Genomic DNA, 14232 nt, shown 5'->3' with positions numbered 1-14232 from the left:
AGATGTGCAGTGTTTCAAGCAGAAAAAAAAAAACATATCCAGATTCCTACCTCCTTGACCACTTTGAAAAGCAGAAATGGTCACAAGTGTTGGAGTAACTATTTAAGTGCTCAACATGATTTTAACATAAAAATAATGAAAAAAAGAAAACTGCAAACATATTATCACAACTAACAAAAATTATTATGGGTTTTGCAGTTCTAAGGCAGATATGTTGCCATGGCTCTAACCAGAGTCATGAAGAACTATGAAACCCAGGATGTACATAAAAATGGAGAAAGTATAATGTATACTTACTTTTTAAAGGAATTTTAAAAATTTACCTTTTCTTTTCCTCATTATTGCATTTGAAACATGAAGAGATTTTGTTTTGTAGACAGCTGTCACTATTTACCTCATGTGGTTAGTTTGGTTTCTTTGAGCAATCTTTTTAACACGTTGTTAGGTTTATCACATGTTTTAGATTTTGCTGATAAGGTTACACAGAGCCCTTTGGAGGCACAAAGATATTTCTCTGACAAATTCATCAGAGGATTCTTCTGTGTAGGTGCTCATTCTTTGGCTTCCTGTTTCTTCGTCTTAAACTTTGAACACTTAAACCAGTATTCGGTTTTATTTTACATACTGTATATATCCATACATTTGATTTTCCATTCTTCTGTCTTTCTAGCTTCATAGAATACTTGATGGACTTGGAGATACATTTCAGGATGAATTGCAATTCAGCAGAGTTTGGGCTGATCGGAAGATGAGCCGAATTTCCCAAATTCTGAGCCAAAATGTACCAAAATTCCAGACCATGCAGTACGTGCATTCCATTTTGGGTCGTGAGATGATTGATGGGAAAAAAAGATTATTGATGGCTACAGTTACTAAAACGTTAATTTTAATTATAGATCAAGTGAGAAGAATGCATCTGGCTTTGCTTCTGAGCAGTGTCCAGAGAGTATAATAGCCATTTCAACCAACACACTGAGAATGTTAGCTTTGGAAAATCTGGGAGCAGTATTTAACCAGGTGGCTTTTCCTTTTCAATATACTCCTCGCAAGTTTGTAATCCATCCTGAAAGTAACAACCTGATCATTATAGAGACCGATCATAATGCGTACACAGAGGCCACTAAGGCCCAACGCAAGCAGCAGATGGCAGAGGAAATGGTGGAAGTGGCAGGAGAAGATGAGAGAGAGCTTTCCGCAGAGATGGCTGCAGCATTCCTGAATGAGAACCTGCCAGAGTTCATCTTTGGTGCCGCCAAGGCTGGAAATGGCCAGTGGGCATCGATTATCCGTGTCATGAACCCCATGCAAGGAAACACTTTGGACCTGGAGAAGCTGGAGCAGAACAAAGCTGCCTTCAGTGTGGCCGTCTGTCGCTTCAGTAACACCAGGGATGACTGGTATGTTCTGGTTGGTGTGGCCAAGGACCTTATCCTGAACCCACACTCTGTCACTGGTGGGTAGGTTTACACCTACAAACTAATAAACAATTAATAAAAGCTGGAGTTTGTGCACAAGATATCGGTTGAGGAGGCTCCCGCTGCGATCGCTCCATTCCAGGGGTAGGAAAGTTACTGCGCATTTATGACTTGGGGAGAAGAAAACTGCTGAGAAAATGTGAAAATAAGCACATTGCCAACTTTATTGTTGGTATCCAGACCATCAGGCAGCGGGTGATTGTGTCTGACGTACAGGAGAGCTTTACATGGGTGCTTTACAAACCCAATGAAAACCAGCTGATCATTTTTGCAGATGATACCTACCCTCGCTGGGTCACTACCGGCCTTTTGGACTATGACACGGTAGCCGGGGCTGACAAGTTTGGAAATATCTGCATGGTGCGATTACCTCAGAATATAAATGATGATGTTGATGAAGATCCCACTGGTAATAAAGCCTTGTGGGACAGAGGTCTTCTCAATGGTGCTTCCCAGAAGACGGAGGTGATCATGAATTACCATGTGGGAGAGACTGTGCTATCGCTACAGAAGACTACACTTATTCCTGGCAGCTCCGAATCGCTGGTCTACACTACTTTATCAGGAGGGATTGGAATCCTTGTTCCCTTCACATCACATGAGGATCACGACTTCTTTCAACATGTCGAGGTGCACCTGCACTCTGAGCACCCCCCGTTCTGTGGTCAAGACCACCTTAGTTTCCGCTCTTATTACTTCCCAGTCAAGAATGTTATAGATGGAGATCTGTGTGAACAGTTCACTTCAATTGAGCCAATAAAGCAGAAAAGTGTTGCAGAGGAGCTGGACAGGACGCCCCCGGAGGTCTCCAAGAAGCTGGAAGACATTCGCACACGCTATGCTTTCTAACCAGGGTCAATGACACTACATATTGTTTGAAGATCTGTGTTTGCTCTGGTGCCCAGCCATGGTTGTAGGGTTATTGGTTTGATGATGTGGACAATGGGCACACTTATAAATCCTGTGTGGGTGTACAGATGGTAATTGTCACGGTAATATACCCCAACACGCAGGAATAGTTCACAGTCAAGAGACAAGAAACAGAGTTCGTCTACCGGACCTTAGAATGGCCGGACTAGGACGAGAGAAAGACAGAGTCAGAACAAGCCGAGGTCAAGGGAACTGAGAGACAGCGTAACGTAGAACAAGCCGAGGACTGGTACACAGAGGACAAAACAGCGGATAAGCAAGCAAGGATAAGGAGAGAGCGGAGTCAGGAACAAAGCCAAGGTCAAGCACCAAAAAACCAACTGAACGATACAAGCACTAAAGGGAACTGGACAGAAACCACGATAGGGCAAGGAGCAAGGGGAAACAGGTGAGTATAAAAACCCTAAGGTTCACTTTGATTGGCTCCTGTCATATCCACGCCCCCAAAACGTGAGTGAATGGGGAATTTGGCCTGACAGGGGCCAATGGGAGACTGATTCTAATTTAGTCTCCCACTGTCCCTTTAAGAGCGCGCCCGAGACGCGCGGCGCGCTCTTAGTGTCGGGCGGGACATGTGACCGCTTCTCGCGGTCACTGCCCGCCTGACTGATCCCATCGTTGGCTGAGCCGCGCGCGGCTCGTGCAGGAGCAGGACCGCGCGCGGCGAGAAGGGAGGACCCCGGCCGGCCCCTGGAGAGGGTAAGTACCGCTACAGTAATAGGCCAGAGGTCACATCCTGGAGAAGACTGGTTTCCCTTGTGACGTTGGACGCATTCTGTCAGCTTTTGGTTAAACAAATCGTTTTTATTCGCCCACCCTTTCAGGCTGTAAAAATAGTTTTGTATAATAATGTTTTGTTTCAAGCATTGAACCTGTCTGAATAGACTTTGCAGGTGGATAATATTGTCTGAATCTGATGACTGAGTAAGAATAAATATATGTATATTTTTTTATATATAAAAAAATTATAATAAAATATAGACTGTAACATCTTGAAGAAAAAAAAAGGCTGTAAAAGAAGAACTTTGCACTGTAACCTTTCAATAAGTTAATATGATTAAGGTGCATAAAGTGACCCTTAAAAAATATACTTCTTAATATCATGTTGCAATGAAATCAAAGCAACATATTTCAGTCTGTATATAGGTGTATGGACTGAAGAATGCTATATAATAATTTGAGCTCTTTTTCATAGGGGATAAAGAATAATAATTTGGAATCACAGGTTGTCTGAAATCTGAGAAAACTGTGTCCTTCAACACAATAGAAGGTAACTTGTTGGACACATGATCCATTGAGTGCAGCTTCTGTTAATAATAGGTACAGTCAGTTTCATTTCTTGAGAAGAGAAACTTTACATGCTGGATAAGCAATATTGTCTCCAAGGCAGCAGCTGGGCTTAGTCTAAACTGATTAGTTTACACAATACTAACACAAATGCTTGTTACATTCCTGTGTGGCAGGAAATGCAAAGAATTAACAATTGTGAAAAATAACCTTTAGCCTATGATATGTAACTTTATGTCAGTCAATAGGATGGGCAGATTTGACTTAAAGGGACACTACAGGGAGTGCAGAATTATTAGGCAAATTAGTATTTTGACCACATCATCCTCTTTATGCATGTTGTCTTACTCCAAGCTGTATAGGCTTGAAAGCCTACTACCAATTAAGCATATTAGGTGATGTGCATCTCTGTAATGAGAAGGGGTGTGGTCTAATGACATCAACACCCTATATCAGGTGTGCATAATTATTAGGCAACTTCCTTTCCTTTGGCAAAATGGGTCAAAAGAAGGACTTGACAGGCTCAGAAAAGTCAAAAATAGTGAGATATCTTGCAGAGGGATGCAGCACTCTTAAAATTGCAAAGCTTCTGAAGCGTGATCATTCAAAATAGTCAACAGGGTCGCAAGAAGCGTGTGGAGAAACCAAGGTGCAAAATAACTGCCCATGAACTGAGAAAAGTCAAGCGTGCAGCTGCCAAGATGCCACTTGCCACCAGTTTGGCCATATTTCAGAGCTGCAACATCACTGGAGTGCCCAAAAGCACAAGGTGTGCAATACTCAGAGACATGGCCAAGGTAAGAAAGGCTGAAAGACGACCACCACTGAACAAGACACACAAGCTGAAACGTCAAGACTGGGCCAAGAAATATCTCAAGACTGATTTTTCTAAGGTTTTATGGACTGATGAAATGAGAGTGAGTCTTGATGGGCCAGATGGATGGGCCCGTGGCTGGATTGGTAAAGGGCAGAGAGCTCCAGTCCGACTCAGACGCCAGCAAGGTGGAGGTGGAGTACTGGTTTGGGCTGGTATCATCAAAGATGAGCTTGTGGGGCCTTTTCGGGTTGAGGATGGAGTCAAGCTCAACTCCCAGTCCTACTGCCAGTTTCTGGAAGACACCTTCTTCAAGCAGTGGTACAGGAAGAAGTCTGCATCCTTCAAGAAAAACATGATTTTCATGCAGGACAATGCTCCATCACACGCGTCCAAGTACTCCACAGCGTGGCTGGCAAGAAAGGGTATAAAAGAAGAAAATCTAATGACATGGCCTCCTTGTTCACCTGATCTGAACCCCATTGAGAACCTGTGGTCCATCATCAAATGGGAGATTTACAAGGAGGGAAAACAGTACACCTCTCTGAACAGTGTCTGGGAGGCTGTGGTTGCTTCTGCACGCAATGTTGATGGTGAACAGATCAAAACACTGACAGAATCCATGGATGGCAGGCTTTTGAGTGTCCTTGCAAAGAAAGGTGGCTATATTGGTCACTGATTTGTTTTTGTTTTGTTTTTGAATGTCAGAAATGTATATTTGTGAATGTTCAGATGTTATATTGGTTTCACTGGTAAAAATAAATAATTGAAATGGGTATATATTTGTTTTTTGTTAAGTTGCCTAATAATTATGCCCATTAAAGCGGCACTGTCATGCCGAACTTACCTTTCCTCAATCTCTTCCTCTTCTCCCCCTCTCTCGGGATCTGTTATTCTTTTCTTCCATTCTTCTTTAGTTTTCTTTAAAATCATAAGACAAAGTAGGGACTCTGTCTTATGGAGGATTCCTCCGCTTGACCAGCTCTGACCAGCGGAGGAGCAAAGTGTGCTTCATTTCCGCTGGTCAGAGCAATTTTCCCATGATCCCTAGCTTTCCTCCCAGTTCCCACAATGCTTCCTGTCAGTATTGCCGAAAGTCCTGTCACTTAGACAGAACGCCGGCAAAACTGCCGAATTGCATCCTAACAGAATGAGAACAGTTTCTCCATTGGTGTTAGGATGCAATTCGGTACTTTGTTCGTATCGGAATTTCATTCTAATGAATGAAACTCCGATCCTATTCATTGCTGTGGCTGCATCTTGCAGCCGCTTAGTAGATAACTCCCTAATTCCCACGGTATCAGGGAGCTATCTACTAAAAGGCTGAAAGACCTGAATTGGTCTTGAAGCCAAATGTACTAATACTAAGTAAAGATTACTTAGTATTAGTAAATAATATGCCCCTACTCGCTATACCGCGAGTAGGGGCATGTCTAGTAAGCAGTGAGCAGCCTGTGGCTGCTCACTGTAAAAAAAAAACAAAAAAACACCTAATAACCACCCCCCCCTGCGCGCGGGTTAAAGATGGGGGGGACCTACTGTCCTCCCCCCTGGCCCCCACCCCTGCGCGGTGGGTGGGGGCCCTAATAAAATAATAAGGGGGGGGACCTACTGTCCTCCCCCCCTGGCCCCCACCCCTGCGCTGTGGGTGGGGGCCCTAATAAAATAATAAGGGGGGGGGACCTACTGTCCTCCCCCCCTGGCCCCCACCCCTGCGCGGTGGGTGGGGGCCCTAATAAAATAATAAGGGGGGGGACCTACTGTCCTCCCCCCCTGGCCCCCACCCCTGCGCGGTGGGTGGGGGCCCTAGTAAAATAATAAGGGGGGGGACCTACTGTCCTCCCCCCCTGGCCCCCACCCCTGCGCTGTGGGTGGGGGCCCTAATAAAATAATAGGGGGGGGGACCTACTGTCCTCCCCCCCTGGCCCCCACCCCTGCGCGGTGGGTGGGGGCCCTAATAAAATAATAAGGGGGGGGGACCTACTGTCCTCCCCCCCTGGCCCCCACCCCTGCGCTGTGGGTGGGGGCCCTAATAAAATAATAAGGGGGGGGACCTACTGTCCTCCCCCCCTGGCCCCCACCCCTGAGCGGGGGGTGGGGGCCCTAAATGAACCCCCCCCCCCCATCAAGGTGACTAGGGGTCCCAAGCCCCTAGTCACCCCCCCCCCCACCCAAAACATTCTATCCCCTACCTACCCCCCTCACCCTAAAAATAGTGAGGGGGGAATAAAATAACTAACCTGTAAAAAAAAAAAATTAAACTTACCATTTGACGTCTTCTTTTTTCTAAATTCTTCTTTCTTCAGCCCCCAAAAAAGCCAAATAAAAATCCATCATACCCGTCGCACTTTAAAAAAAACAAAAAAAAAACGAGCGCAAAAAAAAATTAATCCATGTTCACCCATGGAGGGCACGCCGCGTACTGAGCTCCGCAGGGCGGATCAAGGCTTATATAGCCTTGCCCCACCCTGCAATTAGGCTTAGAACACACTGATTGGTTGGTTTAAGCCAATCAGAGTGCTCTGTGTCATTTTACACAGCGTGGGAAAATTCAAAAGAACTTTCCCACGCTGTGTAAAATGACAGATCACTGTGATTGGATGGTTTTCAAGCCATCCAATCACAGTGCTCTGTGTCATTTTACAAGCGTGGGAAAATTCCAAAGAACTTTCCCACGCTTGTAAAATGACACAGAGCACTGTGATAGGATGGATTTCAAGCCATCCAATCACAGTGCTCTGTGTCATTTTACAAGCGTGGGAAAATTCCAAAGAACTTTCCCAAGCTTGTAAAATTACACAGAGCACTGTGATTGGATGGCTTGAAAACCATCCTATCACAGTGCTCTGTGTCATTTTACAAGCGTGGGAAAGTTCTTTGGAATTTTCCCACGCTTGTAAAATGACACAGAGCACTCTGATTGGCTTAAACCAACCAATCAGTGTGTTCTAAGCCTAATTGCAGGGCGGGGCAAGGCTATATAAGCCTTGACCCGCCCTGCGGAGCTCAGTACGCGGCGTGCCCTCCATGGGTGAACATGGATTAATATTTTTTTTGCGCTCGTTTTTTTTTTTTTTTTTTTAAAGTGCGACGGGTATGATGGATTTTTATTTGGCCTTTTTGGGGGCTGAAGAAAGAAGAATTTAGAAAAAAGAAGACGTCAAATGGTAAGTTTAATTATTTTTTTTACAGGTTAGTTATTTTATTCCCCCCTCACTATTTTTAGGGTGAGGGGGGTAGGTAGGGGATAGAATGTTTTGGGTGGGGGGGGGTGACTAGGGGCTTGGGACCCCTAGTCACCTTGATGGGGGGGGGGGTTCATTTAGGGCCCCCACCCACCGCTCAGGGGTGGGGGCCAGGGGGGGAGGACAGTAGGTCCCCCCCCCTTATTATTTTATTAGGGCCCCCACCCACAGCGCAGGGGTGGGGGCCAGGGGGGGAGGACAGTAGGTCCCCCCCCCCTTATTATTTTATTAGGGCCCCCACCCACCGCGCAGGGGTGGGGGCCAGGGGGGGAGGACAGTAGGTCCCCCCCCTATTATTTTATTAGGGCCCCCACCCACCGCGCAGGGGTGGGGGCCAGGGGGGAGGACAGTAGGTCCCCCCCCTATCTTTATTTAGGGCCCCCACCCACCGCGCAGGGGTGGGGGCCAGGGGGGAGGTCAGTAGGTCCCCCCCCCCCTATCTTTATTTAGGGCCCCCACCCAGCGCGCAGGGGTGGGGGCCGGGGGGGAGGACAGTAGGTCCCCCCCCTTATTGTTTTATTAGGGCTCCCACCCACCGCGCAGGGGTGGGGGCCGGGGGGGAGGACAGTAGGTCCCCCCCCCTTATTGTTTTATTAGGGCCCCCACCCACCACGCAGGAGTGGGGGCCGGAGGGAGGACAGTAGGTCCCCCCCCCCTTATTGTTTTATTAGGGCCCCCACCCACCGCGCAGGGGTGGGGGCCGGGGGGGAGGACAGTAGGTCCCCCCCCTTATTATTTTATTAGTGCCCCCACCCACCGCGCAGGGGTGGGAGCCAGGGGGGAGGACAGTAGGTCCCCCCCCCTTATTACCATTTATGTTTTTACAGTGAGCAGCCACAGGCAGCTCACTGTTTAGTGGACATGCCCCTACTCGCGGTATAGCGAGTAGGGGCATTGGGGAGATTTTAATCTCCCTTGTGCTATTATGGGGGTCATATTGACCCCCATAGAGTGAGGGGGGGACCTGGGGGGCTTATGAAGTGGTGGGGAGCACAGCTCCCCACCGCTTCTGTCTTTACATATTACAAGGAGGGAGCTGCACGTCGGTAGCTCCCTCTTTGTAATAAACTGATCGAACAAACGAACACTGATACTCAGTGATACTCAGTGTTAGTTTGTTCGTCTGATTTTTTCTATTCATTCATTCGTCTGTCTGATGAATGAATGAATAGATGAAATTCCCATTCGCATGTCCAGGTGTTTCACTGGGCATGTGCGGGAATCTCACAGTCTGTCTAGTGTGGGTAGATGACGTGTCCCACAGGGACTTCACCTACCCACACAAAGATGGCGGCGCCCTGAATAAAGATCGGGGCAGAAGATACAGATTTAAAAATAGGTAATCTGGGGGGCTTAGGGGCATTTGGGGGTGACTAGGGGGTCAATTGGATGTAGTGGAGGCGGGAGGGGGGGTTAAAAAAAAAACGGGATTCGGCATGACAGTGCCGCTTTAATAGTCACCTGCACACACAGATATCCCCGAAAAATAGCTAAAACTAAAAACAAACTGAAAACTACTTCCAAAAATATTCAGCTTTGATATTAATGAGTTTTTTGGGTTCATTGAGAACATGGTTGTTGTTCAATAATAAAATTAATCCTCAAAAATACAACTTGCCTAATAATTCTGCACTCCCTGTATAGTCACCCAGACCACTTCAGCTCAATGAAGTGGTCTGGAAGCCAGGTGCCTAAGGTTTTAACCCTTCAGATGCAAACATAGCAGTTTCAGAGAAACTGCTATGTTTACATTTGGGGTTAATCCAGCCTCTAGTGGCTGTCTTCTGGACAGCCACTAGAGGCGCATCTGCGACGCTGGAGGCATATTTCGCATCCATCGCGCAGAGCATCCATAGGTAAGCATTGAGAAATGCTTTCCTATGGACACTTTGAATGCGCGCGCGCAGCACTTGCCGCGCATGCGCATTCTGCTCCAATGACATCGAACAGGGGAGCTGACGTCGGACGGGGAGGAGAGGTCACCAGCGGCAAGGGAGCCCGGCGCTGGAATAAAGTAAGTAACTGAAGGAGTTTTAACCCCTTCAGCACCACTGGAGGGGGACCCTGAGGCTGGGGGCACCCTCAGGGCACTATAGTGTCAGGAAAACCGCTTTGTTTTCCTAACCCTATAGTGATCCTTTAAATGAACAGTCCAATGTAAAAATAAATATATTTTTCTTAACATTTACTTTTTATTTTAGATTTAGGCAGGGGTGGTACAAGGATGTTTTGCTACATGGGCAAAGCTGCATTTTGGGATACTCTTTCCCCTCCCTCCGCCTGCCTTGGAAGGATACCTACAGTCAATGATTACAGTTATTGCACAATGCTGGTGAGGGAGGTCTTTGATTTCTCCACCAGTTCATAAAGGCACTCCACTGCAAGAGTCAAATTAGCATATTTTGAGCACCCCCCTGGCTTTGGCATTTTAAGACAGCTATCTGTGCGCCTTAACGTAGTGTCTGTCCTGGATAAAGGGCCCTTTCATTTTTAATTCAAAAATAAAATAAACTCACCTCAAATCCAGCACTAAGACCCTCCTTATGTCACAACTCTAATCACCCCCAAGAGATGATAAGTTCAATATTGATGTTTTCCAGACCAATCCAATGCTTCTCATACAGATGTCATTGGGAGGTACTGCACATGCACAGCAATTACTATGATCCACCAATAGAATGCTTATCAATAAGAAGCACTCATTACCTCTTTGAATGGTCATTCAAAGCAAATGAGCAGGAAACCTTCCCAACTGCCTAGTTCTAGCAGCATTTATACAAGTGCAGATTTTCTGTTTTTTTTTTTTTACATCATTACTTTTAAGAATTAGGACAAAGGGGATCTTAAGTTAACCCCTAAAATCCTTCAGCTTGCTTTAATGGAATGACTGGAATGTTCCTATAAACTGAAAATAAATCTAATGGCAATTTCATTTTTCAAACATACATTAATGAATTTTTGCAGAAAACAATGCTTGTCGAACACGTATTTGTTTTGCCTTTTATATATTTTAACATTTTGTTCATTTTTGCCAAAAAACAAAAACTGTAAAAGAGAAGTGATTAAATAGAAGCCATTTAACATATAAGCCTTACAAAATAGCACCCAGGAAATGTTGCATGTATTCATACAGATATTACCTTTGAATTCAACCACTTAGTGGCAGACAATGGGAAAAAAATAAGCTGTAAAGTTTCTGTTCCTGAGAAATGAAAGTGAAACTGACCCTATTAGTAAAATGAATCTCTGGGCATCATAACAATATCATTAAAATGAAACCTTGATAATTTCCTTGTCCTCGGTTGTTTTACCCTTTTCAGATGCTACCTATTGTTTTAAATAGGCAAGATATCAAACTGAAAAATGGAAGTGTCCTTATACAAATTACAACAACTAGACATTCGTGCATTTGTTTTCGTATGAATACGATTTAGTCCGAAAATTCAGTTTTTTTCGTATTCGTTTACTAAAATGTAAACAAAAGCCCTACAAACTAAACATAAATGAAACGAAAGAGCAAATGCATTACCTTTTCGTTTTGTTTCGTTAGTTTAATAGACTCTGTGCTGCAGGTAAATTGACCCCCACAACATGGAGAAATAACAGTGCGCATGCGTGAAAAAAACAACAAGGAGAGAGCCGGCAGCGCTACCAGCTCCCTGCTTGTAATAAATAACCAGGGCCGGCGCGTCCATAAGGCTCCGGGGGTGCAAGATTTCAGTGACCGGCAGGAGGGAAGCTCTCCCTCCTGCCAGGCCACCTTCTGGACCCCCGGCGCGGCGTGCGGCAGTGCTGTGATCAGACGCGGCGAGGGAGCTCTAATCTCACCGCTCTGCTCCTTCGCATGCCGTCTGCTGATGCCGCGGGAGCCGGAATATGACATCATATTCCAGCTCCTGCGGCATCAGCAGAAAGCGCGCAAGGGAGCAGAGCGGTGAGATTAGAGCTCCCTCGCCGCGTCTGATCACAGCAGTGCTGCACAGCAGCCCCACTGGACCCCAGGGTATGATTCTCATCCACACCAGCTTTCCAGCTGAGTGTCTGTGTGTGAGTGTCTGTGTGTGGGTGTCTGTGTGTGGGTGTCTGGGTGTGGGTGTCTGGGTGTGGGTGTCTGGGTGTGGGTGTCTGGGTGTCTGTGTGTGGGTGTCTGTGTGTGGGTGAGTGTCTGTGTGTGAGTGTATGTGATGTGTGTGAGTGTCTGAGTGTGAGTGTCTGTGTATGTGATGTGTGTGAGTGTCTGTGATGTGTGTGAGTTTCTGTGATGTGTGTGAGTGTATGTGTGTGAGTGTCTGTGAGTGTCTGTGATGTGTGTGAGTGTATGTGTATGTGTGTGAGTGTGAGTGTGAGTGTGTGTATGTCTGTATGTGTGTCTGTGAGTGATTGTATGAGTGTGTGTGTGTCTGTGAGTGTATGAGTGTATGAGTGTGTCAAATCAGTGAGAGTATCTTTGTCATTGACTCTGTGTGTGACTATCAGTGTGTCTGTCAATGAGTGTCAGTGTGTGTTTGTCATTGAGTTTGTGTGACTGTCAGTGTGTATACACCACTGAGTGTAGCGTGGCGGAGCGCAGTACAGGAGCTTCTGTTTCCTGTACCCGGCCAGACTGACCGGAGGTGCTCACTGAGAGAGCACTCCCTGTCAGTCCGGCCAGGTACAGAAAATTGAAGCTCCTGTAGGGGATATCCTCCACTCAGCAATGCTACAAGAGAGGTAGGAGGCACACCAGGAAGGGGAGTGCGACCACTAAGGGGGTGGGGTGTGCACCAAGGGGACAGGGAGGGGAGACGTTAGAAGACCACTACGGGACAGGGAAGGGAGGGGACCAATAATGGACAGGGAGAGGGGCTGGTTAAGAGGCACATAGGTGAAGATGTTATTTCGGGGGGGGGGGGGGGGGAATAAATCTTCGGCTATGTACCCAAAAATCCTTGCACCGGCCCTGTAAATAACCATTCCTACCCCTCCCTCCATTTTTAGGATTTAACCTCCTTTTTATCAATATGGGGGTCATAGTGACCCCATACTGAGTTATATTTAGTTTTATGACAGCAAGCAGCCAGTGCTGTTATTTAAAACTGGATATAAATGTATCCTATATAGAAGTGTTAGAGTTACTGCGTGTGTAAAGTAGCTATTTAGATCTAAATAGCTACTTTTCATATTGCAACATTGTTATAGTTTTTGCTATAACATTTGGTTACAGGTACTTTTACCGTAGTTCTCTATCACTTCTATATAAAATACTGATTTCTATATCCAGTTTTAAATGACAGCGAGCAGCCACTGACTGCTCGCTGTTTAGGCGACATGCCCCTATTACACGGAGGGACCTGGCACAGGTAGTGGCATGCGGCAGGATTTAACCTGTGCCAGGTCCCCCCTTATTGCACCAGTGACTGTAGCTGCCCAGTCACTAGTACTGTTAAATTTGTTTAGGTGACATGCCCCTACTCACGGCATGCCGAAGAGTTGTAGGCACGCAGGCCCCACCACATACATACATGCAGATGTTACACAAATATACAGCTTGTATGGATCCATTTGCGTTATCAGGTGTTGTATAATTGTGGGCGGCGGTACTCATGTTGCATTCCAAGTAAAATTATAAAGCCTTCCCCATTAATAGCTTATGTCTATATCTGCCTGGTGTTCCATAAGGCTTCCTGTATCAGTTATGAAAGTCAGTCCTCCCACCTCCATGTCAATGTAGTAAGGTTTGCGAGAGAGAGTATAATTGGGAGTCCATTAAATGCTTGGAGATAGATTGGGTCCAGTGTTAGTCTACCTACTTAAGACTGGAGTTAGATCAGGTTTTTACTACATTTTATATTTACCTTTGTTGTGGAATCCTCCTTTTTTGAATGGGACCATCCCCTCAAATATTTTACCCTCTTAAAGAACAACTATTTGCTTAACCCCTTAAGGACCAAACTTCTGGAATAAAATGGAATTATGACGTGTCAGACATGTCATGTGTCCTTAAGGGGTTAAGTTCAAGATTGTAAACTCAGATACTTCTATCCCTCACATCTCTTCATCCCTTCTGAATTTACTAACATCACGCAGTAACTCTAATAGTTCTTACAATCTATAATAGCTTCCCACTCTATTGTAACTATATTCCAAATTTTCCGAAATGTTATTGACTGAACCTCTCAGCTGAGAAGTCTGGCGGCCTGGACCAAGACTTTTAACGAAGTGGACCTCAAATCTGCCACGCAAACCCCTAATGCCTGTACCCCATCCACCTCTTATTAGAAGATGTAATTGTTCATTTTAGACAGGGCCTATTTTACATCCTTATTACATTTTAAAGCAGGGCTGTCCCCTGCTTCACTGTTTATGGTACTGTCCTAAATTGTCCCCCTTGTAGACCAAAGTACCTTCCTTTAGCAGGGACATCATAGAGCTTGACTTCACACTGACAGCTGAGTGGGTACTATTTGCCATTTCTTCTGACAATGATAGGGCTAGATGTCAA

At 45.8% G+C, this 14232-nt stretch overlaps 1 pseudogene; it reads left to right on the top strand.

The window, feature by feature from the left end:
- The first annotated feature begins 219 nt into the window (after window positions 1–219).
- Window positions 220–2337, top strand: LOC134609393 (splicing factor 3B subunit 3-like; annotated as a pseudogene).
- Window positions 2338–14232: the final 11895 nt, after the last annotated feature.

The sequence above is a fragment of the Pelobates fuscus genome, chromosome 4, assembly GCF_036172605.1.
Source record: "Pelobates fuscus isolate aPelFus1 chromosome 4, aPelFus1.pri, whole genome shotgun sequence".
In the NCBI taxonomy this organism is placed as follows: domain Eukaryota; kingdom Metazoa; phylum Chordata; class Amphibia; order Anura; family Pelobatidae; genus Pelobates; species Pelobates fuscus.
This window is presented reverse-complemented; position numbering and strand designations above follow the sequence as displayed.